Genomic DNA, 25604 nt, shown 5'->3' with positions numbered 1-25604 from the left:
AAAAATCCCCCCTGCCTTGTGTGCTCCTGAACACGCAGCACCTAAAGCACAGCCCCGCTTCCCTGTGGCAACAAACAAAGAGCAAGAACCAGAGGAGTTTGCAGAGGGAGGCTACTCAGCATGCAAGGTAACGCTGCAGGATCAATGATAGCACTGTCTGCTCCAAACTGAGAGCTCATCAGCTGGCAATCACTGAGGTGAGAAAGGACGTGGGGACCAGTCAAAGTTAGGGATTGTCTGTCAGCAGCCAAAGTGAGTTGTCTGGAAAATACTGCAAGCAGTTTTCAGACAGGAAAAGAAGAGGTGGATGTATGGAAGTGTTGATGCTTGTTCATATGGCTGAGGTACACCCTCACTTGGAAGGCTGATTAAAGTTTGGGGAAAGTGATTCCAAGCGGAAGAGGTGGAGAGAAGAGCTGTCCCCATGATCAGGTGAATACACAGCATGATAGTCGAGGTGAAGGTTGAGAGCTGATATAGCTGCAGCACTCAAGGGGGAGACATTAATATGCAGTGGTAGCTCACAACTATTTAAGAAAAAGAGATTTTTGGCATAATAACAATTGGGTAAAATTGGTGCAGAAAGTTAGGATGGAAATTAGAAGAAGCCCTTAAATCACCAGAGTGAAGCAGATGCGTCCTGTGAGCAGTGAGGGCAAAAAGTGTGGTTAACCTGGAGATGGAGCTTGAGTGACCATCACACATTGCTCATCACGGTGCTGGACCGGCCTTGATGGAGGATTCAGAGCATCTATCCATCAGTGACCCCGGAGTTTTTATAGTGCTGGCAGATCAAACCCAACAAGAACACGAATAAATCCTCATCACTGATGCTGGAGTTGCTGTCGGCTGTTTCAGCTGTGCTTTGTTTGTCACACTGGTTGTTTCAGGCTCTCTGTAGGCACTAGAGAAGATGAGCACCTGCACTGTGTTCACATGATTATGAACATCTCCTCACAAGTCATCATTTTTTAATGAAAGCCTGTATTCTGGAACATGAGATGTTAGCCTCCAGGGAAACATATCAGCTTGTCATCCGTCCCACAAGTCAACAGGTAAAGAAAAAAAGGGCGAAATTGTTTTCTTTCCTGCTAGAATTAATTTGAATAACAGATCTTTCTGCTTATTAATATTTCAGTTCTCCCCAAACATGAAATGGATTGAAATATCAGATAAGCCGGTAGAACTCTTATGTTTATCGTCTATTATTTTGATTTAATCTTAAGAAATTGCATCAATAGGTTGCCCATATGTAGTCATGCACCATACACAGAGATCTTCATTACCCTGTTCATCAATATTCATGATAGCCCATCTTATGCAGGTTATTATCCTACATTGTTATATGTGATGCCACATGAATACCATATGGGAGAGGGATTTAAAAAAGGTTACAGGCTAATAAATGTATTTTATTCCACTCAGAAAACTCAAGAGAAACAGCTCTTTTCAAAGATCCAGAGACTGTAATTACATGCAAAATGTTAAGTCACCTTAAAGGCAAATGCTAACCCAGACAGACTGAAGGTTAAAATTAAAAGCTAAAACTTCCTATTGTTATTAGTGCCCCACTGCACTAGATATTGTGCAAATATATGAAAAAGGGGATTACCATCACAAGGAGTTTAATTCTACCTTTCAGCTTGGTTGTTCTAGAGCAGAAATTGTAGTAGGTTTGAGCTAGCAGCTGGTGGTCATATAAGAGCAGTGAATTATAACACTTTCTAATGCCACAAATATTGTATGCAATTCCCTGTGAAGTTTCCTAGGAGCTGTGCCTAGAAAATGCTGCTTTGGCATGTCAGCCTTACCACTTAATTTCATGTACCCATGGTGTGCCACAGCTCTTGCACGTCGTGCCTGGGCCACAAACTCCCGAGGACGGGGCATAGAGGCAGCTGGACAACTCAGGGGATTCACATGAAATAATCTGGATGCAGCTCCCTGTCACAATCCGCAAGGTGGGATTCGTGATGTGGTTCTTTTAGTCGGTCTTAGAGTACAAAAGATTATCAGCAAAGCAAGGACTTAAACAGCAAAACACACTTTATGGAGTGCTCATCAGCACTAATATGCGATAGAGGGAGAGAAAGGAGAAAGCAAAGCATAAGGAAAAGAGAGTAAGGGGATTAGAGCTACCAACGTCAAAGTCCACTCAGCCGTCCAACGATGCAGAGTCTTCTGTCCGTTGGGGAGATCTCAAAGGAAGGTAAGTTTGGGGTATAATTTTATGGTCTTCTGCAAAGCGAGGGGCGCAGGGCCAAAGCCAGAGGAGATTGATGATCATTGTGATGAATTCCATTGCGCGGGGAGCAGGTGTAGGGTACAGAGCGATCCATGTCTTGCAAGTCTTTGCTCACCAGCAGGAACGAGGGCAAGGTGTCGTGGAAAACCCATTGCACAGGGTACCACGCACAAGCCTCTGCTCACCAGCAGGAACGAGAGCCATGAGTCGTGGAGAACTCGTTGCGCAGGTTACCAAGCCTCTGTTCACCAGCAGGAACGAGGGCAGTGTACCGTGCAACCTCCTGCAAACAATCACTGAGCAAACATCCATCTCAGCTAGGCCCAAAGCCCCAAACCAAGTCCCTTGTGATATTCAGGGTCTCAGTCTCTGTCCTTGAGACGGTTGTGAGACAGATGAGGGAATCTTCAGACCATCTCTTACACCTACCAAATCCCAGAAACATCCCACAAAATCTTCACAACTTTCCACACAATCTCAGAAAAATATCTCAAACTACTTCAAGTCAACTCAATATCCCTCAAAAGTCCAAAAGCATCCCAAAAATTTCAGGAAACATCCCACAAAATTCCCAAAATTTTCTCAAAACCCTTCCAAATTACAGAGACATCCCACAAAATCTTGACAACTTTCCACACAATCTAGGAAAAATCCATCAAAATTCTTCATGTCTCCTCAAAATCCTTCAAAATTCCACAAAATCACATGAAATTCCAGAAAGATCCCACAAAATTCTCGAAATCTTCTCAAAACCCTGCCAAATTCCAGAAACATCTCACAAAATCTTGACAAATATCCACACAATCTAGGAAAAATCCATCAAAATTCTTCATGTCTCTTCAAAATCCCTCAAATTTCCAAAAAAATGCCACAAAATTCCAGAAACATCCTACAAAATCCCCACAAATTTCCACACAAACTAAGAAAAGTCCCTCAAAATTGTTCAAGTGTCCTCAACATCCCAGAACATTACAAAGAAATGCCACAAAATTCCAGAAAAATCTTGCAAAATTATTAAAATTTTCTCAAAATCCCACAGAATTACACAAAAAATCCCACAAAATTCCAGAAACATCCCACAAAATCCCCAAAATCATCTCAAAACCCTACCAAATTTCCGAAACATCCCACAAAATCTTGACAACTTTCCACACAATCTTGAAAAAATCCATCAAAATTATTCATGTCTCCTCAATATCCCACAAAATTCCCACAAAAAATCCCACAAAATTCCTGAAACATCCCAAAATATTCCCAAAATCTTCTAAAAACTCTACCAGATTCCAGAAACATTCCACAAAATCTCGACAACTTTCCACACAATCTAGGAAAAATCCATCAAAATTATTCATGTCTCCTCAAAATCCCACAAAATTCCAGAAACATCCCACAAAATCCCCAAAACCTTATGAAAACCCTACGACATTCCTAAGACATCTTACAAAAAAAAGAAAACTTCCCACACAATCTAGGAAAAATCCATCAAAATTCTTCATGTCTCCTCAATATTCCAAAAAATTCCACAATAATCCAAAAATTTCAAGAAAAAAATTCCTGAAATCTTCTCAAAACCCTTCCAAATTCTAGAAATATCCCACAAAATCTGTACAAATTTCCACACAATATATGAAAAATCTTTCAAAATTACTCAAGTGTTCTCAAAATTCCACAAAATCTTATCAAATTCCGCAACATTCAAAAAAAATCCTATAAAATTCAAGGAAAATCCCACAAAATTATTAAAATTTTCTCAAAATGCCACAAAATTATTGCGAGACCACCAGCTATTCACCAGCCTTCACAGAAGTAAACGTGAACGCCTTTTATTTCTACCTTTTGCACACTTATATGGGGTTTTACAGGGTCTGTGGGCTAAGCAAGCTACTATTGGCTAATGCACGCAGGTTTACATTTTTTGTTCTGTACACACGGATATTGTTTTGCTTTACTCTCTCTCCTGCAGGAAGGTTTCAAGGACTTTAGCCTTTAATATCACGACGTATTTCAAAGACTGGTTTGTGCAGACAGGCCCTTACTAATATATAAAATAGATCAACACATAATGAGCTGAAATAGAGAATTTCATCTTCATAAGACTTCTCTTAAAATGTTGCTAGGGTCCTTAACTTTGATGACATTAATTTTCTTTTTGGCCACCATTCCATATTGCATGCCAAATATTTTATTGTTAGAAACTTTATTCCAAGGCTGTAGGGCTGTGTTGGTAACACAGAGACCATATGATATCGTCAGTCATATCATCGGATAATGCCCCTAAACTAAAACTACTCATACAAGCCTATGGGGCAGTCCCTTTGTAAATTTGTATTTCCAATGGCAATGTCCCTACATCCATTTAGTACAAATGAGTGCAGACCCTCAGTACTATCAAGTCATTTGGATCCACTAACCCAAGAACACTCGGTAGAGATATTTTCCAGCACAGCATCCTGCTAGGATGCACAAATGTAGATCTCTCTCTGCCTTCCCCAATGACTTTGAGCTTATGAAAATAAGATTATAGGACAGGATGTAAAATTTGGTGGCAGATAGCAAACACTGCTGTTTCTTCTTCTCTGGCAGGCTGTTCAAGGGGAAGTTTACTTGTAGTAATACTTTTTGGACCCAAAAAATAAAAGTAAAATTTAGAAAGGAAGTACCTCTGAGAAGAGATGAGCTCAGAATGTGGTTTAAAATGGCAGATAAACACAAGATGCAGAGCAGGTATTTTTCTTTATTTTTTTTCACATTAATTGCAACAGGGGGAAAAGGTCCTACGTCCTTGTTCTGAAAGAGACTCTTTTTTTCTTTTACAAACTGTGCAGGAGCGGACCTAGGAATGAGTTGTGGAGGAAAAAGGACTGAACTGTTCTTTACTTTTGCCTCTGGAGAATCAAAGTTGTGGCCTGAAATCTACCTGAGCCAAGCATATTTTCAGTTTGTAGAAGCTTATTCTGCTATGAATTTCTGTCTCTTGGCTGGATACTCAGCATCTCTAAGTGTAGAATCCTCCCTGGCACCGTATATCCTCGCCTTGTCCCTGCCACCACCACTAAACTATTTTCCTTTCATTGTAAAGTGAGTGAGATTTTACTCGGGTGGGATTCTGCAGAGTTAGGGAATGAAGGCTTTTTCCTTCTTCATTTTTTTATGATGAATTTCTTATTTATTCTATTGACACCTTCTGAGTGAGCCTTTCATAAGGGCTTCTGTATTTCACAGAGGCTACACCTATTGGGGTCTGAAGACTTTGATACAATTCGAATCACTTGAAAATCCAGCCTGTTTGATTTGTATGGAAGGCAGCCATTCTCCCTGTTCCAAACTTCATAAAATAGATAATCCATGTTGAAAAAAATAAATACCTCTGGGAGATAGTTGAGACAGTGCATCAGGGTGATTCCAGGGATGGATAAGAAGACCATCAACTTCCTCATGCCATCAAACTTGAGACTAATACTCAGGTCTGCAGTTATAATTTTAATCCACAGTAATCTACAGACAATCCTTTATTATCTAAAAAAGCTAATACCATAAACTTGGAAGCAAGCTGAAGTTGGAAGAGTTAAGTGTCTTAAAAGCTCTTGTTTACAGCAGGATTGGAGAGCCTTTACATCTTGTAACAGTAAGGTTTTAAATTTGCAATCCTGACCTTGCAAATGGAAATTGGTGGCTCCATTGTTGCACTTGCAGCAGCCACATGACATCCAAGGAGAAGCGCATTGATCTAACTTCTGTGGAGCCAGTGGCTGCAAATACCATCAGGAAGTGCTGGACTGGCAGGACATTGGATGGATGCTCTAAGCCCACAGAGCTGGAAATATCAGTTCTAGCCACATGAGAAGTCCATTTATGGAATTCAAAATCTGTTCCACTATCTGTGCTCCTCTATTCTGTATCAGCTTGGTGAGGAGGTAGATGAAACTGTTGGGGAAAAAAACCACTTAAATTTAAAGCAGAGTAACTGTTCCATTATAAATGGTGAAGACAAACCTGTGAGGCTCCCAAAGAAATCTTTCTTTGGCTTCCAGTAACAATTTAAAATGGACAACAAATCTATGCTGTATAATCTGCTTTGAATGGATTTCCTTTGGAACGTGTACTTCTTACTGAATGACAGAACTGCAATATTTTCACACTTGCAATTGCACCCTCCAATGGCCGCAGGAAATGCAGCAGCTTCTGTTTTCTGTTGCTTCTGTTTGTTAATGCTTCAAGGTGTTGCTCTGGATTTGTACCCAGCTGTCATGACCTTAGAAAGAGAATGTTCTAAAAATAGGAGTAAAAAAGCCAGAGAGCCCCTCCTTGCAGCAGACACGGGCAACATTGGATCTTAATTGTTTTTGCAAAGCATTCTAATGGGGAGAGGCAGATATCAATAATGGAAACTTCAGAAGGTGTGTGGCTGCTTCGTACCTTAGGCTGGATTCAGGAAAGGCCGTGTTACAGAGAGCAAAGTCAAGAGTTTGAATCAAGGAAGTGTGAGCTGCCCAGAAAGTCAGGGCCCACACTGCTCATGTGTATCAGGGGAAGGTGAGAATCAGGCCCATCTGCTGATAGAAATGCAAGTTACAGCTTTAGCAGCCAAAGGATATGCAAATAAATGGCTTCTATGTATTGGAGAGCATTAAGCATGAAGTTAGTGTTTCATACAGGTGTTTGAAGGCAATGTAGGACTCCAGAGCTCAGTGTTTGAATTGCAACTTGAATTTCCTTATTTGCTGTTGTTTAGACTGCTCTGAAGTAGTAATGAGAAGAAAAAAATGAAAGAAAATGTTGTTTGATGGGGACTGTGGTAGGGCTTTCTTGACAGATTTGAAATGGCTTGAATTCATTAAAATCTCCAGGTGAGGGGAAGATTGTATCTATTCCTCTCTTTTTAAAGCAAATTTTCCAAGAGGGATCTAAAATTGCATTTGAGGGTTGGGGTGTGGTTTTTTTCCCTTCTTTCATGTGCAACCTAACAACTCCAGCTTCACAGGCCTATTTAACATTTTATCCATCAAAATCCGTCCTTTGATTTGTGTTTTGGAAACTTGTTCATCTTGGGGAATTTGCCATCTTCTCAGGGTATTGAAGGTCCATCAAATGCTGCAGGTTTCATTCTTCCTTTAATACGGTCTATGTGCTGGAGTTTGACTCTTAAGCAGAGCTAATTGTTTATTTTGCAGCCTAGCAGTTCTACTGTGGGGCTGTGGGCAGGTCAATTCACTTGAGAACGATGGGTAAATCAGCTCCTGGGAAGATGTGCACTGCCTGGCCCCGATGCTTCAGCATGCTTGAGGTCAGCTTGGCTGTCTCCGACTGTCTAATACTAATGCAGAATAATGGAATTAAGTATTCATTTTAATTGCTGATCAATAAGATTTGTTTTCAGCTAAGTCTGCGTGCTAGATTCTAAACCACTACAGTCTGTTTCATCAATGACCTTCTTGATTTTAGCTTAAGCTTTCTAGTTTCTGCTGATCTTATTTTCTCGCCTGTCCCTGGGAGAGGAAGGGATGATGGCTGTAGGTTTGGCAGTCAGCGAGGGCCTGGCCACCACTACAGTTCTGGACACTCAGCCTTGGAGATGTGATCAGGAATCTGCTCTTAGTTCCCAGTTTTGTATTGCAAAGACTGACCATGCTGCCAGCACTGTGTTTTATGAGTGAATTTTCATTTGGTCAAACTCCAAAGCAGCCTTAATTTTAAGGTGGAATTCTTTGTGGATGAGGCTGTGAAGAATATGGTGTTTATACTCCCATCCTACCGGCAGTACAGTAGAACAACTCCTAACTGATTTGGTAATAAAGACCTAGTTTTTCTTCACTAAACCTGCCCTAGCAAAATTCATAAGCTGGTGATAGCTATCTCTGGCGTGGAAAATCTTTATTGAGTTTATTGACAATTTAATATATGTTGTCAAGCTTTGTTGTTTAGTTTCTGTTTGTCCAGAGACACTTGGGGCTACCTTTGCTTCCTAAGGGATTAAACTAGCAAGCACTTAGAATCAGATTTTGGGAAGATGGGTGCAGGAGACTTTGTAATTTACTATGGGAAAACATAATAATGATGAACATTTCAGATGGAAATGATAGTATTTGACATACTATGTGAAATGCTTTTATATGATTTTTTCATTTTTCTTTAATTTTTAATCCTGGATAAATTAAATGAGGCTTTTAGGGAAAGCATGAGCTGGATTTTATATTGAGTTTGATAACCTCTGATTCTGCTCTCGTTTCTCTATCTGCTGGAACTTGTAGCAAACTAGCTATGTCCATGTTTAATTCTGTAATAATTATCTTTCAAATCGAGCCTTTCTCACTTGGTGTTGATATATTTGGGAGAGGGAGGGGAATGGAGAAAAAAAAGCTACTTTCATGAATACAATTGAAATTTCATATTGCTGATTTGACCCTTTCCAAGATTCAAGTGACCATTGGATCAGGTTGGAACTGAGGGGATGACTCATGACTCTGGCAAAAAAACTACGTTTCATTCCACATATTAGGAGTTTTCTGTTGCCCACAAGAATGTTCAGGAAAAAAAAAAAACAAAAGAGAAATGGGTTTCAAATTTCCTCTGCTATTTTCTGGTGACTCTTCTTTCTGGAGATGCCTTAGCAAGTGTAGGACATCTGAAAAACTTGGAACTGCAACTTTATTGTTGAGGCTCTGATGAACATTGCTTCTGTCATCAAGTTCTTGTGTTAATACTTTCAACTTAGCTGAGTAATGTTGGCATCAGCAGACTCTGCTAAAGCCATGCCTTCGTAATTTATAATGCATTCTTAATAAAAAAAAAAATAAATCAGTTTCTTCATGTATTTAATTACCCAGTGAGTATAAGAGGGAATGAAGTTAATACTGCGCAGATTTGAAGCAAAACACGGCTTTCTAATGTGCTTCAGTATAGGCTATGCACAAGTAAATAGACATGATCTTTAAGCTTCAGTTACCTTGAATTACCCTATGCATATTCAAATTCAGATTGATGAATGCTGAACCAAAAGCAGACATCATATAGTTAATTGAAGTTCTTTTCATTCAGAGGCAAACTATTTTCATTGCTTTGTTTTGAGGGTGGGTTGTTTTTGATGGGGTTTTTTCCTGCTAAGGCAATGGCAAGCATTTATTTATCCAGCTCCCTCCACATTTTCCACTATCTTCTTCTTTCCCGCTGCCCTCCATACTCTTGCAAACCCTGCTGGGGCACTTGGGCTCTCCATTGCAGGCAGTCTGGAGCTGCCATGCAAACCCATCTCTCAAGGAGTCCCCAGGTCTCAGGTGCAACATCAAGAAAATGACACAGCAACATGTAGAAAACGTGAACTTTATTCACTTGACTACTTCTAAAATCTACACTACAACGTTACTTGAAGACTATGGGGTAAGAATCTTAAGCCTAAAATACTTCAATACTTCAACTGTTTAGAACTGAACACTAAGGGAAAGGTCAACTTCTTGGGGGAAACGTGGTGGGGAATCCTACAACTAACAATAGGGGTGTGGCTAACTTCTAAGACGGGGAACGTCGCAGTGCCTGGGCTGGGCACTGGTCACACATTCCCCGTAAGGTTCTGAATTCGGAGTGCCACGCTGGAGGTCAGAGCTGCGGGGAGGTGCGGAGTCTCCTGCCAATGCCCACTTTTGCCGCTGTCTTGGTTGTTGGTCTCGGCTGAGAGCGAAGGCACAACCGCATCAAGTCACGGTTGTGCCTCAGCAGCTGCATCAACTTCTTTGGACAGCCGTGTCTTCGATGGCGGCGGGGCTCTGCACGGCCTGAAGGGCTCTGGAGATTCCGCTGCAAGGCAAAGCGCAGGGATCCCCATGGAAGAGGCAGAGGGGCAGAGCGGGGCCGGCACCCACAAAGTGGGGCTGCCTTTGGCCTCGGAGACAGAGACTCGGGCTCAGTTGGGCTGGGCTGCCCCGGGGAAGAGGCTGCAGGAGGCAGAGCTCTGGCCGCCTCTGCTTGGTGCTGTCCATGGGGCTCAGCCCCTGGGCCGGATTCCCCAGCCAGGAGCTCAGGCCCCTTCTGCCGCAGGGCATTGGCCAAAGGGTGCCCAAGAGGCCCTCAAGGTCTGCCCCATCCCGCCTTCCTGACCCCCCCAGCCCCGCCTCACCTCTCCCCAGCATCTCTGAAATCTTCTCTCAAGGGCCCATCCCATGGCCATGCCTATGATGAGCACGCCAACCAGCAGGACTGCCCAGGACACCCACAGGATCTGCTCAGGGTCCGTCTCCTCCGGGTAGAAATCCTCCGGAAGCATAGGAGAGGCATCCGTGCTCTGCTCAAGTTTGCTGGAAGGGTCGAGGGGATGGGCCAAGAGCAGCAGCACGTAAAGCTGCAGCAGCGAGGAAGAGCCGTGAGCAGCCATAGAGCTCTGCCGGCAGCACAGAGGCTCTGGGCGTCTCTCTGCAAGCAGGTCTGCCTGGGCTCTGGGGCGCAGCAACAGCTGGCGACAGTTGCCAGGCACCGTGCCGTCGCCAGAGGCTGTGATGTCACAGAAGCACAGAACGCCCTGGCCTCAGAGAGCCCTGAGAGAATGTTGAGTCCAACCTGTGAGCCATGGCGGCAAGCATGGCCAGCAGAGCGGGGCCCGAGCGCTGCGGCCTGGCTTGCCTTGCCCACCTGCCACAAGGATGACTCCAGCAGCCCCCTGTCAGGCCATTGCAGGATCTAATGGCCCTTTCTGGGCACAAGTTCTTGCCAACGCCCAGCGTAAACCTCCCTTGGCACAGCTTCAAAGCCTTGTTGGCATCTGCTCTCTCTTGACCTTGCCCATCTGGCTGGCGCTGCCGTGTTGCTCACTGGCCTGTCTGTGGGAGAAGAGGCTGTGCCAATGAGTGCTGCTCAACTTTGAGGCCATTCAAAGGAGGATTTGATTGTGCCTGCTGTGGGAAGGAAGATGCGTGCACATGGCCACTTCCCATAGGTTTTACCGCAGATTTTCATCAACAGCTGTCCTACTGAAAGTAAAGTCTGTTTTAGTGAGTATTTGAGGGGTTCCAGAACACAATGGCATCTCAGGGAAATTCTGCTGGTTCAGTTCTACTGAGGTTTTGAGATGAGTTGCAAATCCTGAAAATTTTCTCCTTGCCGAGGTGGTAATTTCACAGATTAGATTGTGGGGATATTGATTGTTCAGCATTGAGGACCTAATGTAACTTTCAGCAGCAGAAATTTTCAACATCCAGTGATTGTCTTTGAGACAAAAACATTTGAAATCTTTTTTTCTGTGGACAGGAATTGCTTCTGTGATACTTCACATCATCCATTAAAAATTTGATGCCTGGAAAAAGTCCCGAGTGCTGTGTGATTTCCTTGGTCGTGTTCTTTGGAATGGCTTCCCCCCCATTTTCTGAAGCTAGCCACAGAAAGGTAATAGATGGGTGAGAAGTTATGAAAGGCCAACTGGTGTAGATCTTTGCCTCCTGTTTCGAGGTCTGTGGTGAGCTGTGAGTCAAAGAGCTGATTTGACGCTCTGGAGGTCAGAACTGAGGGGAGATGCGGAGTCTCCTCCCAATGCCCACTTTTGCCGCTGACTTGGTTCTTGGCCTCGGCTGAGAGCAGTAACGAAGGTGCAGCTGCATCAGGTCACAGTTCTGCCTCAGCAGCTGCATCAACTTCTTTGGACAGCCCTGTCCTCGGTGACGGCGGGGCAATATAAATACAATATAAATTCCAGCTCATGCTTTCCCCAAAAGCCTCATTTAATTTATCCAGGATTAAAAATTAAAGAAAAACTAAAAAATAACTTAAAAGCATTTCACATAGTATGTCAAGTACTATCATTTCCATCTGAAATGTTCATCATTATTATGTTTTCCTGAAGTGAATTACCAAGTCTCCTGCACCCATCTTCCCAAAATCTGATTCTAAGTGCTTGCTAGTTTAATCCCTTGGGAAGCAAAGGTAGCCCCAGGTGTCTCTGGATGAACAGAAACTAAGCAGCAAAGCTTGACAAAGTATATTAAATTGTCAATAAACTCAATAAAGATTTTCCACGCCAGAGATAGCTATCACCAGCTTATGAATTTTGCTAGGGCAGGTTTAGTGAAGAAAAACTAGGTCTTTATTACCAAATCCGTTAGGAGTTGTTCTACTGTACTGCCGGTAGGATGGGAGTATAAACACCATATTCTTCACAGCCTCATCCACAAAGAATTCCACCTTAAAATTAAGGCTGCTTTGGAGTTTGACCAAATGGAAATTCACTTATAAAACACAGTGCTGGCAGCATGGTCAGTCTTTGCAATACAAAACTGGGAACTAACAGCAGATTCCTGATCACATCTCCAAGGCTGAGAGTCCAGAACTGTAGTGGTGGCCAGGCCCTTGCTGACTGCCAAACCTCCAGCCATCATCCCTTCCTCTCCCAGGGACAGGCGAGAAAATAAGATCGGCAGAAACTAGAAAGCAAAAATGAAGAAGGTCATTGATGAAACAGACTGTAGTGGTTTAGAAACTAGCACGCAGATTTAGATGAAAACACATCTTATTTATCAGCAATTAAAATGAATACTTAATTCTATTATTCTGCATTATTATTAGACAGTCCAAGACAGCCAAGCTGACCTCAAGCTTGCTGAAGCATCGGGGCCAGGCAGTGCACAGCTTCCCAGGAGCTGATTTACCCATCGTTCTCAAGTGAATTGACCTGCCCACAGCCCCACAGGAGAACTGCTAGGCTGCAAAATAAAAAATGAGCTCTGCTTAAGAGTCAAACCCCAGCACACAGACCATATTAAAGGAAGAATGAAACCTGCAGCATTTGATTGACCTTCAATGCCTTGAGAAGATGACAAATTCCCCAAAATGAACAAGTTTCCAAATTACAAAGCAAAGGAATGATTTTGATGGATCAAATGTTAAATAGGCCTGTGAAATTGGAGTTTTGATGGATTTTTCTGAGATTGTGTGGAAAGTTGTCAAGATTTTGTGGGATGTTTCTGGAATTTGGTAGGGTTTGGAGAAGATTTCTGTAATTTTGTGGGACGTTTCTGGAATTTTGTGTGATTTTGTAGAATTTTGTGGGATATTGAGGGGACTTGAAGAATTTTGATGGATTTTTCCGATATTGTGTGGAAATTTGTCAAGATTTTGTGGGATGTTTCTGGAATTTGGTAGGGTTTTGAAAAGATTTGAAGAATTTTGTTTGATATTTCTGGAATTTTGTGGGATATTGAATTTACTTGAAGAATTTTGATGGATTTTTCCGAGATTGTGGGTAAACTTGACACGATTTTGTTGCATATTCCTGGAATTTGGTAGGGTTTTGAGAAGATTTCAGGAATTTTGTCGGATTTTTCTGCAATTTTGTGGAATTTTTGTTTAATTTTGAAGAGACATGAAGAATTTTGAGTGATTTTTTCTAGATTGTGTTGAAAAGTTTTCTCGTTTCTGTAGGAAGTTTCTGGAATTTGGTAGGGTTTTGAGAAGATTTTGGGGATTTTGTGGGATGTTTCTGGAATTATTTGGGAATTTTGAGGAAACCTGAAGAATTTTGATGGATTTTTCCTAGATTGTGTGGAAAGTTTTCAAGATTTTGTGGGATATTTCTACAATTTGGTAGGGATTTGAGAGGATTTTGGGAATTTTTGAGGGATTTTTCCAGAATTTCTTTGGGTTTTTTTAGAATTTTGAGGGATTTTTGAGGAGACATGAAGAGTTTTGACGGATTTTTCGTAGATTGTGTGGAAATTCGTCAAGATTTTGTGTGATGTTACTGAAATTTCAAAGAGTTTTGAGAAGATTTCGCAAATTTTGTGGGATGTTTCAGGAATTTTGCGGGAATTTTGTGGAATATTTTTTGGGGATATTGAAGAGATATGAAGAATTTTGAGGGATTTTTCCTAAATTGTGTGGAAAGGTGTCCAAATTTTGTGGAATGTTTTTGGAATTTCGTAGGGTTCTGACAAGATTTTAGGAATTTTGTGGGACATTTCAAGAGTTTTGTGGGAATTTTTGGGAATTTTGAGGGATATTGAGGACACGTGAAGAATTTTGAGGGATATTTCCAAGAGAGTGTGAAAAGTTCTCAAGATTTTGTGGGATGTTTCTGGAATTTCGTAAAGTTTACAGAAGATTTAGAGAATTTTGTGGGATGTTTCTGTAATTTGGTAGGGTTTTCAGAAGATTTCGGGGATTTTGTGGGATGTTTCTGGAATTTTTTGAGATATTGAGGAGACATGAAGAATTTTGAGGGATTTTTCCGAGATTGTGAGGACAGTTGTAGAGATTTTGTGGGATGTTACTAGAATTTCGAAGGGTTTTGAGAAGAGTTTTGGAATTTTGTTGGATGTTGCTGGAGTTTGGTACGGTTTTGAGAAGATTTTGGGAATTTTGTGTGATTTTTGTGGAATTTGGCGGATTTTGAGGAGACAAGAAGAATTTTGATGGATTTTTCCTAGATTGTGTGGAAAGTTCTCAAGATTTTGTGGGCTATTACGTGAATTTCGAAGAGTTTTGAGAAGATTTATAGAATTTTGTGGAATGTTTCTAAAATTTGGTAGGGTTTTGAGAAGATTTGTGGAATTTTGTGGGATGATTCTGGAATTTGGTAGGGGTTTGAGAAGATTTCGGGGATTTTATGGGGTGTTTTTGGAATTTTTTCAGGTATTCTGGAGACATGAAGAATTTTGATGGATTTTCCCTAGATTGTGTGGAAAGTTGTCAAGATTTTGTGGGATGTTTCTCGAATTTGGTAGGGTTTTGAGAAGATTTTGGGGGATGTTTCTGGAATTTTATGGGAATTTTTTATGGAATTTTTTTTGATTTTTAGGAGATATGAAGAATTTTGATGGATTTTTCCTAGACTGTGTCGAAAATTGTCAAGATTTTGTGGGATGTTTCTTGAATTTTGTGGGACTTTTTTGGAATTTGAAGGCATCTTGATGGATTTTTCCTAGATTGTGTGGAAAGTTGTTGAGATTTTGTGGGAAGTTTCTGTAATTTGATAGGGTTTTGAGAAGATTTTGAGAATTTAGGGGGATGTTTTAGGAATTTTGTGGGATATTGAGGAGACATGAAGAATTTTGACGGATTTTTACTAGATTGTGTGGAAAGTTGTCAAGATTTTGTGGGATGTTTCTGGAATTTGTTAGGGTTTCAAGAGGATTTTGTGAATTGTGTGGGATGTTTCGGGAATTTTGTGGAATTTTTTTGGATATGGAGTAGACATAATGAATTTTGTGAGATTTTTCCTAGATTGTGTGGAAAGTTGTAGAGATTTTGTGGGATGTTTCTAGAATTTGGTAGGGTTTTGAGAAGATTCATAGAATTTTGTGGGATGTTTCTGGAATTTTGTGGGAACTTTGTGGAATTTTGAGGGATTTTAAGGAGACATGAAGGATTTTGATGGATTTTTCCTAGACTGTGTGGAAAGTTCTCAAGATTTTGTGGAATGTTTCTGGAATTTGTTAGTGTTTCGAGAGGATTTTGTGAATTGTGTGGGATGTTTCGGGAATTTTGTGGAATATTTTTGTGGGAATTTAAGGCATTTTGATGGATTTTTCCGAGATTGTGTGGAAAGTTGTTGAGATTTTGTGGGATGTTTCTGGAATTTCGAAGCGTTTTGAGAAGATTTTGGGAAGTTTGTGTGATGTTTCTGGAATTTTGTTGCGTTTTCTCAAGGTTTATCACAATTTGTGGGATGTTTGAGAAATTTTGTGGGATTTTCGTGGGTATTTGAAAAAATTTTAATTATTTTGCAAGATTTACCTGGAATTTAGTGGCATTTCTTTGCAATGTTCTGGGATACTGAGGAGACTTGAACAATTTTGAGGGATTTTTCTTATTTTGTGTCAATTTGTGGAGATTTTGTGGGATGTTTCTGGAATTCTGTGGGATTTCTGTAGAATTTTGTGAAATATTGACATGACTTGATGAATTTTGATGCATTTTTCCTAATTTGTGGGGGAAGTTGTCAAGATTTTGTGGGATGTATCTGGAATTTTGAGGAATTTTTGTGGAATTTTGAGGAATTTTGAGGCAACCTGAAGAATTTTGAAGGATTTTTCCGAGATTATGTGGAAAGTTCTCAAGATTTTGTGGGATGTTTCTAGAATTTTGTGGGAACTTTGTGGAATTTTGAGGGATTTGGAGGAGACATGAAGATTTTTGATGGATTTTTCCTAGACTGTGTGGAAAGTTGTCAAGGTTTTGCAGAATGTTACTGGAATTTCGAAGGGTTTTGAGAAAACTTTGGGAATTTTGTGGGATGTTTCGGGAATTTAATGTAATTTTGTGGAATTTTGAGGGATTTTGAGGCAACCTGAAGAATTTTGAGGGATTTTTCAGAGATTATGTGGAAAGTTCTCAAGATTTTGTGGGATGTTTCTGGAATTTTGTGGGAATTTTTTGTGGAATTTTTTTTGATTTTTAGGAGATATGAAGAATTTTGATGGATTTTTCCTAGACTGTGTCGAAAATTGTCAAGATTTTGTGGGATGTATCTGGAATTTTGAGGAATTTTTGTGGAATTTTGAGGAATTTTGAGGCAACCTGAAGAATTTTGAAGGATTTTTCCGAGATTATGTGGAAAGTTCGCAAGATTTTGTGGGATGTTTCTAGAATTTTGTGGGAACTCTGTGGAATTTTGAGGGATTTTGAGGAGACATGAAGATTTTTGATGGATTTTTCCTAGACTGTGTGGAAAGTTGTCAAGGTTTTGCAGGATGTCACTGGAATTTCGAAGGGTTTTGAGAAAACTTTGGGAATTTTGTGGGATGTTTCGGGAATTTAATGTAATTTTGTGGAATTTTGAGGGATTTTGAGGCAACCTGAAGAATTTTGAGGGATTTTTCAGAGATTATGTGGAAAGTTCTCAAGATTTTGTGGGATGTTTCTGGAATTTTGTGGGAATTTTTTGTGGAATTTTTTTTGATTTTTAGGAGATATGAAGAATTTTGATGGATTTTTCCTAGACTGTGTCGAAAATTGTCAAGATTTTGTGGGATGTTTCTGGAATTTTGTGGGACTTTTTTTGAATTTTAAGGCATCTTGATGGATTTTTCCTAGATTGTGTGGAAAGTTGTCAAGATTTTGTGGGATGTTTCTGGAAGCTGGTAGGGTTTTGAGAAGATTTTGGGAATTTTTTGGGAATTTTGTTAATTTTTTGGGGATATTGACTAGACATGAAGAATTTTGATGGATTTTCCCTTGTTTGTGTGGAAAGTTGTCAAGATTTTGTGGGATGTTTCTCAAATATGGGAGGGTTTTGAGAAGATTTTGAGAATTTTGGGGGATGTTTTAGGAATTTTGTGGGATATTGAGGAGACATGAAGAATTTTGACGGATTTTTACTAGATTGTGTGGAAAGTTGTCGAGATTTTGTGGGATGTTTCTGGAATTTGTTAGGGTTTCGAGAGGATTTTGTGAATTGTGTGGGATGTTTCGGGAATTTTGTGGAATTTTTTTGGATATGGAGTAGACATAAGGAATTTTGTGAAATTTTTCCTAGATTGTGTGGAAATTTGTAGAGATTTTGTGGGATGTTTCTAGAATTTGGTAGGGTTTTGAGAAGATTCATAGAATTTTGTGGGATGTTTCTGGAATTTTGTGGAAACTTTGTGGAATTTTGAGGGATTTTGATGAGACATGAAGAATTTTGATGGATTTTTCCTAGACTGTCAGGAAAGTTGTCAAGGTTTTGCGGGATGTTTCTGGAATTTTGTCTTATTTTTGTGGGATTTTAAGGCATTTTGATGGATTTTTCCTAGATTGTGTGGAAAGTTGTTGAGATTTTGTGGGATGTTTCTGGAATTTCGAAGAGTTTTGAGAAGATTTTGGGAATTTTGTGGGATGTTTCTGGAATATGTTAGGGTTTTGAGAAGATTTTGGGAAGTTTGTGTGATGTTTCTGGAATTTTGTTGCGTTTTCACAAGGTTTATCACAATTTGTGGGATGTTTGAGAAATTTTGTGTGATTTTCGTGGGTATTTGAAAAAATTTTAATAATTTTGCAAGATTTACCTGGAATTTAGTGGCATTTCTTTGCAATGTTCTGGGATACTGAGGAGACTTGAACAATTTTGAGGGATTTTTCTTATTTTGTGTCAATTTGTGGAGATTTTGTGGGATGTTTCTGGAATTCTGTGGCATTTCTGTAGAATTTTGTGAAATATTGACATGACTTGATGAATTTTGATGCATTTTTCCTAATTTGTGGGGGAAGTTGTCAAGATTTTGTGGGATGTATCTGGAATTTTGAGGAATTTTTGTGGAATTTTGAGGAATTTTGAGGCGACCTGAAGAATTTTGAGGGATATTTCCGAGTTTATGTGGAAAGTTCTCAAGATTTTGTGGGATGTTTCTAGAATATGGTAGGGTTTTGAGAAGATTTCACGAATTTTGTGGGATGTTTCTGGAATTTTGTGGGAATTTTGTGGAGTTTTGAGGGATAATGATGAGACATGAAGAATTTTGACGGATTTTTCCTAGACTGTGTGGAAAGTTGTCAAGGTTTTGCAGGATGTTACTGGAATTTCGAAGGGTTTTGAGAAAATTTTGGGAATTTTGTGGGATGCTTCGGGAATTTTGTGGAATTGTTTTGGATATGGAGTAGACATAAGGAATTTTGTGAGATTTTCCCTAGATTGTGTGGAAAGTTGTCGAGATTTTGTGGGATGTTTATTTAATATGGTAGGGTTTTGAGACGATTCATAGAATTTTGTGGGATGTTTCTGGAATTTTGTGGGATCTTTGTGGAATTTTGAGGGATTTTGAGGAGACATGAAGAATTTTGATGGATTTTTCCTAGACTGTGTGGAAAATTGTCAAGATATTTTGGGATGTTTCTGGAATTTTTTGGGACTTTTGTGGAATTTTAAGGCATCTTGATGGATTTTTCCTAGATTGTGTGGAAAGTTGTCAAGATTTTGAGGGATGTTTCTGGAATTTTGTGGGATATTGAGGAGAAATGAGGAATTTTGATGGATTTTTCAAAGAGAGTATGGGAAGTTGTCAAGATTTTTTTAAGCATGTTTCTGGAATTTGGTAGGGTTTTGAGAAGATTTCTCGAATATTGTGGGATGTTTCTGGAATTTGGTAGGGTTTTGAGAAGATTTGGGGAATTTTGTGCAATGTTTCTGGAATTTTGAGGGATTTTTGTGGAATTTTGTGGGATTGTCAGTAGACATGAAGAATTTTGATGGATTTTTCCTAGATTGTGGGGAAAGTTGTTAAGATTTTGTGGGATGTTTCTTGAATTTGGTAGCGTTTTGAGAAAATTTCGGGAATTTTGTGGGATCTTTCTGGAATTTCAGGTAATTTTGTGGAATTTTGAGGGATTTTGAGGAGACATGAAAAGTTTTGAGGGATTTTTCCGAGATAATGTGGAAAGTTGTCAAGATTTTGTGGGATGTTTCTGGAATTTGGAAGGGTTTTGAGAAGATTTCTGTAATTTTGTGAGACGTTTCTGGAATTTTGTGTGATTTTGTGGAATTTTGTGTGATATTGAGGGGACTTGAAGAATTTTGATGGATTTTTCCGATATTGTGTGGAATGTTGTCAAGATTTTGTGGGATGTTTCTGAAATTTGGTAGGGTTTTGAAAATATTTCAAGAATTTTGTGGGATGTTTCTGGAATTTTGTGGGATATTGAATTTACTTGAAGAATTTTGATGGATTTTTCCTAGATTGTGGGTAAACTTGACACTATTTTGTTGCAAATTTCTGGAATTTGGTAGGGTTTTGAGAAGATTCATAGAATTTTGTGGGATATTTCTGGAATTTTGTGGGATTTTTGTTGAATTTTGAGGAGACATGAAGAATTTTGAGTGATTTTCCCTAGATTGTGTGGAAAGTTCCCAAGATTTTGTGGGATGTTTCTGGAAATTTGTGTTATTTTTGTGGGATTTTCAGGTATTTTGACAAGACATGGAGAATTTTGCGGGATTTTTCCTGGATTGTGTGGAAAGTTGTCAAGATTTTGTGGGATGTTTCTGGAATTTCTTAGGGTTTTGAGAAGAATTTGGGAATTTTTTGGGAATTTTGTAAAATTTTTGGGGATATTGACTAGACATGAAGAATTTTGCTGGATTTTTCTTAGATTGTGTGGAAATTTGTCAAGATTTTGTGGGATGTTTCTGGAAGCTGGTAGGGTTTTGAGAAGATTTCGGGAATTTTTTGGGTTGTTTCTGGAATTATGTTGGATTTTTTTGGAATTTTGAGGTATTTTGACAAGACATGGAGAATTTTGATGGATTTTTCATGGATTGTGTGGAAAGTTGTCAAGATTTTGTGGGATGTTTCTCGAATTTGGTAGGGTTTTGAGAAGATTTCACGAATTTTGTGGGATGTTTCTGGAATTTTGTGGGAATTTTGTGGAGTTTTGGGGGATAATGATGAGACATGAAGAATTTTGATTGATTTTTTCCTAGATTGCCTGGAACGTAGTCAAGGTTTTGCGGGATGTTACTGGAATTTCGAAGGGTTTCGAGAAAATTTTGGGAATTTTGTGGGATATTTCGGGAATTTTGTGGAATTTTTTTGGATATGGAGTAGACATAATGAATTTTGTGAGATTTTCCCTAGATTGTGTGGAAAGTTGTAGAGATTTTGTGGGATGTTTATTTAATATGGTAGAGTTTTGAGACGATTCATAGAATTTTGTGGGATGTTTCTGGAATTTTGTGGGATCTTTGTGGAATTTTGAGGGATTTTGAGGAGATATGAAGAATTTTGATGGATTTTTCCTAGACTGTGTGGAAAATTGTCAAGATTTTGTGGGATGTTTCTGGAATTTTGTGGGACTTTTGTGGAATTTTAAGGCATCTTGATGGATTTTTCCTAGATTGTGTGGAAAGTTGTCAAGATTTTGAGGGATGTTTCTGGAATTTTGTGGGATATTGAGGAGAAATGAGGAATTTTGATGGATTTTTCAAAGAGAGTATGGAAAGTTATCGAGATTTTTTTGGGGATTTTTCTGGAATTTGGTAGGGTTTTGAGAAGGTTTTTGGAATTTTGTGGGATATTGAGGAGACATGAAGAATTTTGAGGGTTTTTTCCGATATTTTGTGGAAAGTTCTCAAGATTTTGTAGGATTTTTCTGGAATTTCGAAAAGTTTTGAGAAGATTTCTCGAATTTTGTGGGATGTTTCTGGAATTTGGTAAGGTTTTGAGAAGATTTGGGGAATTTTGTGCAATGTTTCTGGAATTTTGAGGGATTTTTGTGGAATTTTGTGGGATTGTCAGTAGACATGAAGAATTTTGATGGATTTTTCCTAGATTGTGGGGAAAGTTGTTAAGATTTTGTGGGATGTTTCTTGAATTTGGTAGCGTTTTGAGAAAATTTCGGGAATTTTGTGGGATCTTTCTGGAATTTCATGTAATTTTGTGAAATTTTGAGGGATTTTGAGGAGACATGAAAAATTTTGAGGGATTTTTCCGAGATAATGTGGAAAGTTGTCAAGATTTTGTGGGATGTTTCTGGAATTTGGAAGGGTTTGGAGAAGATTTCTGTAATTTTGTGGGATATTTCTGGAATTTTGTGGGATTTTTGTTGAATTTTGAGGAGACATGAAGAATTTTGAGTGATTTTCCCTAGATTGTGTGGAAAGTTGTCAAGATTTTGTGGGATGTTTCTGGAATTTGTTAGGGTTTTGAGAAGAATTTCTGAATTATGTGGGATTTTTCTGCAATTTTGTGGGATTTTTGTTTAATTTTGAAGACACATGAAGAATTTTGAGTGATTTTTCCTAGATTTTGTTGAAAAGTTTTCTCGTTTCTATAGGAAGTTTCTGGAATTTGGTAGGGTTTTGAGAAGATTTTGGGAATTTTGTGGGATGTTTCTGGAATTTTTTGGGATATTTATTTATGCTGAAGAATTTTGATGGATTTTTCTGAGATTGTGTGGAAATTTGTCAAGATTTTGTGGGATGTTTCTGGAATTTTGTTGCGTTTTCACAAGGTTTATCGCAATTTGTGGGATGTTTGAGAAATTTTGTGGGATTTTCGTGGGTATTTGAAAAAATTTTAATAATTTTGCAAGATTTTCCTGGAATTTAGTGGCATTTCTTTGCAATGTTCTGGGATACTGAGGAGACTTGAACAATTTTGAGGGATTTTTCTTATTTTGTGTCAATTTGTGGAGATTTTGTGGGATGTTTCTGGAATTCTGTGGGATTTCTGTAGAATTTTGTGAAATATTGACATGACTTGATGAATTTTGATGCATTTTTCCTAATTTGTGGGGGAAGTTGTCAAGATTTTGTGGGATGTATCTGGAATTATGTTGGATTTTTGTGGAATTTTGAGGAATTTTGAGGCAATCTGAAGAATTTTGAGGGATTTTTCCGAGATTATGTGGAAAGTTCTCAAGATTTTGTGGGATGTTTCTGGAATATGGTAGGGTTTTGAGAAGATTTTGGGAATTTTGTGCAATGTTTCTGTAATTTGGTAGGGTTTTGAGAAGATTTTGGGAATTTTGTGCAATGTTTCTGGAATTTTGAGGGATTTTTGTGGAATTTTGTGGGATTGTCAGTAGACATGAAGAATTTTGATGGATTTTTCCTAGATTGTGGGGAAAGTTGTTAAGATTTTGTGGGATGTTTCTTGAATTTGGTAGCGTTTTGAGAAAATTTCGGGAATTTTGTGGGATCTTTCTGGAATTTCATGTAATTTTGTGGAATTTTGAGGGATTTTGAGGAGACATGAAAAATTTTGAGGGATTTTTCCGAGATAATGTGGAAAGTTGTCAAGATTTTGTGGGATGTTTCTTGAATTTTGTGTGATTTTGTGGAATTTTGTGTGATATTGAGGAGACATGAAGAATTTTGAGGGTTTTTTCCGATATTTTGTGGAAAGTTCTCAAGATTTTGTAGGATTTTTCTGGAATTTCGAAAAGTTTTGAGAAGATTTCTCGAATTTTGTGGGATGTTTCTGGAATTTGGTAAGGTTTTGAGAAGATTTGGGGAATTTTGTGCAATGTTTCTGGAATTTTGAGGGATTTTTGTGGAATTTTGTGGGATTGTCAGTAGACATGAAGAATTTTGATGGATTTTTCCTAGATTGTGGGGAAAGTTGTTAAGATTTTGTGGGATGTTTCTTGAATTTGGTAGCGTTTTGAGAAAATTTCGGGAATTTTGTGGGATCTTTCTGGAATTTCATGTAATTTTGTGAAATTTTGAGGGATTTTGAGGAGACATGAAAAATTTTGAGGGATTTTTCCGAGATAATGTGGAAAGTTGTCAAGATTTTGTGGGATGTTTCTGGAATTTGGAAGGGTTTGGAGAAGATTTCTGTAATTTTGTGGGATATTTCTGGAATTTTGTGGGATTTTTGTTGAATTTTGAGGAGACATGAAGAATTTTGAGTGATTTTCCCTAGATTGTGTGGAAAGTTGTCAAGATTTTGTGGGATGTTTCTGGAATTTGTTAGGGTTTTGAGAAGAATTTCTGAATTATGTGGGATTTTTCTGCAATTTTGTGGGATTTTTGTTTAATTTTGAAGACACATGAAGAATTTTGAGTGATTTTTCCTAGATTTTGTTGAAAAGTTTTCTCGTTTCTATAGGAAGTTTCTGGAATTTGGTAGGGTTTTGAGAAGATTTTGGGAATTTTGTGGGATGTTTCTGGAATTTTTTGGGATATTTATTTATGCTGAAGAATTTTGATGGATTTTTCTGAGATTGTGTGGAAATTTGTCAAGATTTTGTGGGATGTTTCTGGAATTTTGTTGCGTTTTCACAAGGTTTATCGCAATTTGTGGGATGTTTGAGAAATTTTGTGGGATTTTCGTGGGTATTTGAAAAAATTTTAATAATTTTGCAAGATTTTCCTGGAATTTAGTGGCATTTCTTTGCAATGTTCTGGGATACTGAGGAGACTTGAACAATTTTGAGGGATTTTTCTTATTTTGTGTCAATTTGTGGAGATTTTGTGGGATGTTTCTGGAATTCTGTGGGATTTCTGTAGAATTTTGTGAAATATTGACATGACTTGATGAATTTTGATGCATTTTTCCTAATTTGTGGGGGAAGTTGTCAAGATTTTGTGGGATGTATCTGGAATTATGTTGGATTTTTGTGGAATTTTGAGGAATTTTGAGGCAATCTGAAGAATTTTGAGGGATTTTTCCGAGATTATGTGGAAAGTTCTCAAGATTTTGTGGGATGTTTCTGGAATATGGTAGGGTTTTGAGAAGATTTTGGGAATTTTGTGCAATGTTTCTGTAATTTGGTAGGGTTTTGAGAAGATTTTGGGAATTTTGTGCAATGTTTCTGGAATTTTGAGGGATTTTTGTGGAATTTTGTGGGATTGTCAGTAGACATGAAGAATTTTGATGGATTTTTCCTAGATTGTGGGGAAAGTTGTTAAGATTTTGTGGGATGTTTCTTGAATTTGGTAGCGTTTTGAGAAAATTTCGGGAATTTTGTGGGATCTTTCTGGAATTTCATGTAATTTTGTGGAATTTTGAGGGATTTTGAGGAGACATGAAAAATTTTGAGGGATTTTTCCGAGATAATGTGGAAAGTTGTCAAGATTTTGTGGGATGTTTCTTGAATTTTGTGTGATTTTGTGGAATTTTGTGTGATATTGAGGAGACATGAAGAATTTTGAGGGTTTTTTCCGATATTTTGTGGAAAGTTCTCAAGATTTTGTAGGATTTTTCTGGAATTTCGAAAAGTTTTGAGAAGATTTCTCGAATTTTGTGGGATGTTTCTGGAATTTGGTAAGGTTTTGAGAAGATTTGGGGAATTTTGTGCAATGTTTCTGGAATTTTGAGGGATTTTTGTGGAATTTTGTGGGATTGTCAGTAGACATGAAGAATTTTGATGGATTTTTCCTAGATTGTGGGGAAAGTTGTTAAGATTTTGTGGGATGTTTCTTGAATTTGGTAGCGTTTTGAGAAAATTTCGGGAATTTTGTGGGATCTTTCTGGAATTTCATGTAATTTTGTGAAATTTTGAGGGATTTTGAGAAGACATGAAAAATTTTGAGGGATTTTTCTGAGATAATGTGGAAAGTTGTCAAGATTTTGTGGGATGTTTCTGGAATTTGGAAGGGTTTGGAGAAGATTTCTGTAATTTTGTGGGATATTTCTGGAATTTTGTGGGATTTTTGTTGAATTTTGAGGAGACATGAAGAATTTTGAGTGATTTTCCCTAGATTGTGTGGAAAGTTGTCAAGATTTTGTGGGATGTTTCTGGAATTTGTTAGGGTTTTGAGAAGAATTTCTGAATTATGTGGGATTTTTCTGCAATTTTGTGGGATTTTTGTTTAATTTTGAAGACACATGAAGAATTTTGAGTGATTTTTCCTAGATTTTGTTGAAAAGTTTTCTCGTTTCTATAGGAAGTTTCTGGAATTTGGTAGGGTTTTGAGAAGATTTTGGGAATTTTGTGGGATGTTTCTGGAATTTTTTGGGATATT

At 38.5% G+C, this 25604-nt stretch overlaps 1 long non-coding RNA gene across 1 annotated transcript; it reads right to left on the bottom strand.

Annotated features, from left to right (window-relative positions):
- Positions 1 to 9546: 9546 nt before the first annotated feature.
- Positions 9547 to 12642, bottom strand: LOC147646064 (uncharacterized). Its single transcript, XR_015281987.1, has 2 exons — positions 10353 to 12642; positions 9547 to 10033 (listed from the first exon to the last, which is right to left on the bottom strand). It is a non-coding gene; the product is annotated as an uncharacterized LOC147646064 (long non-coding RNA).
- Between the last annotated feature and the right edge of the window lie 12962 nt (positions 12643 to 25604).

Source organism: Cyanistes caeruleus, unplaced genomic scaffold (assembly GCF_971803275.1).
Source record: "Cyanistes caeruleus unplaced genomic scaffold, bCyaCae1.hap1.1 HAP1_SCAFFOLD_128, whole genome shotgun sequence".
Classification (NCBI taxonomy): Eukaryota; Metazoa; Chordata; class Aves; order Passeriformes; family Paridae; genus Cyanistes; species Cyanistes caeruleus.
The sequence above is the reverse complement of the archived record's forward strand: the minus strand, read 5'-3'. Positions and strand labels throughout refer to the sequence as shown.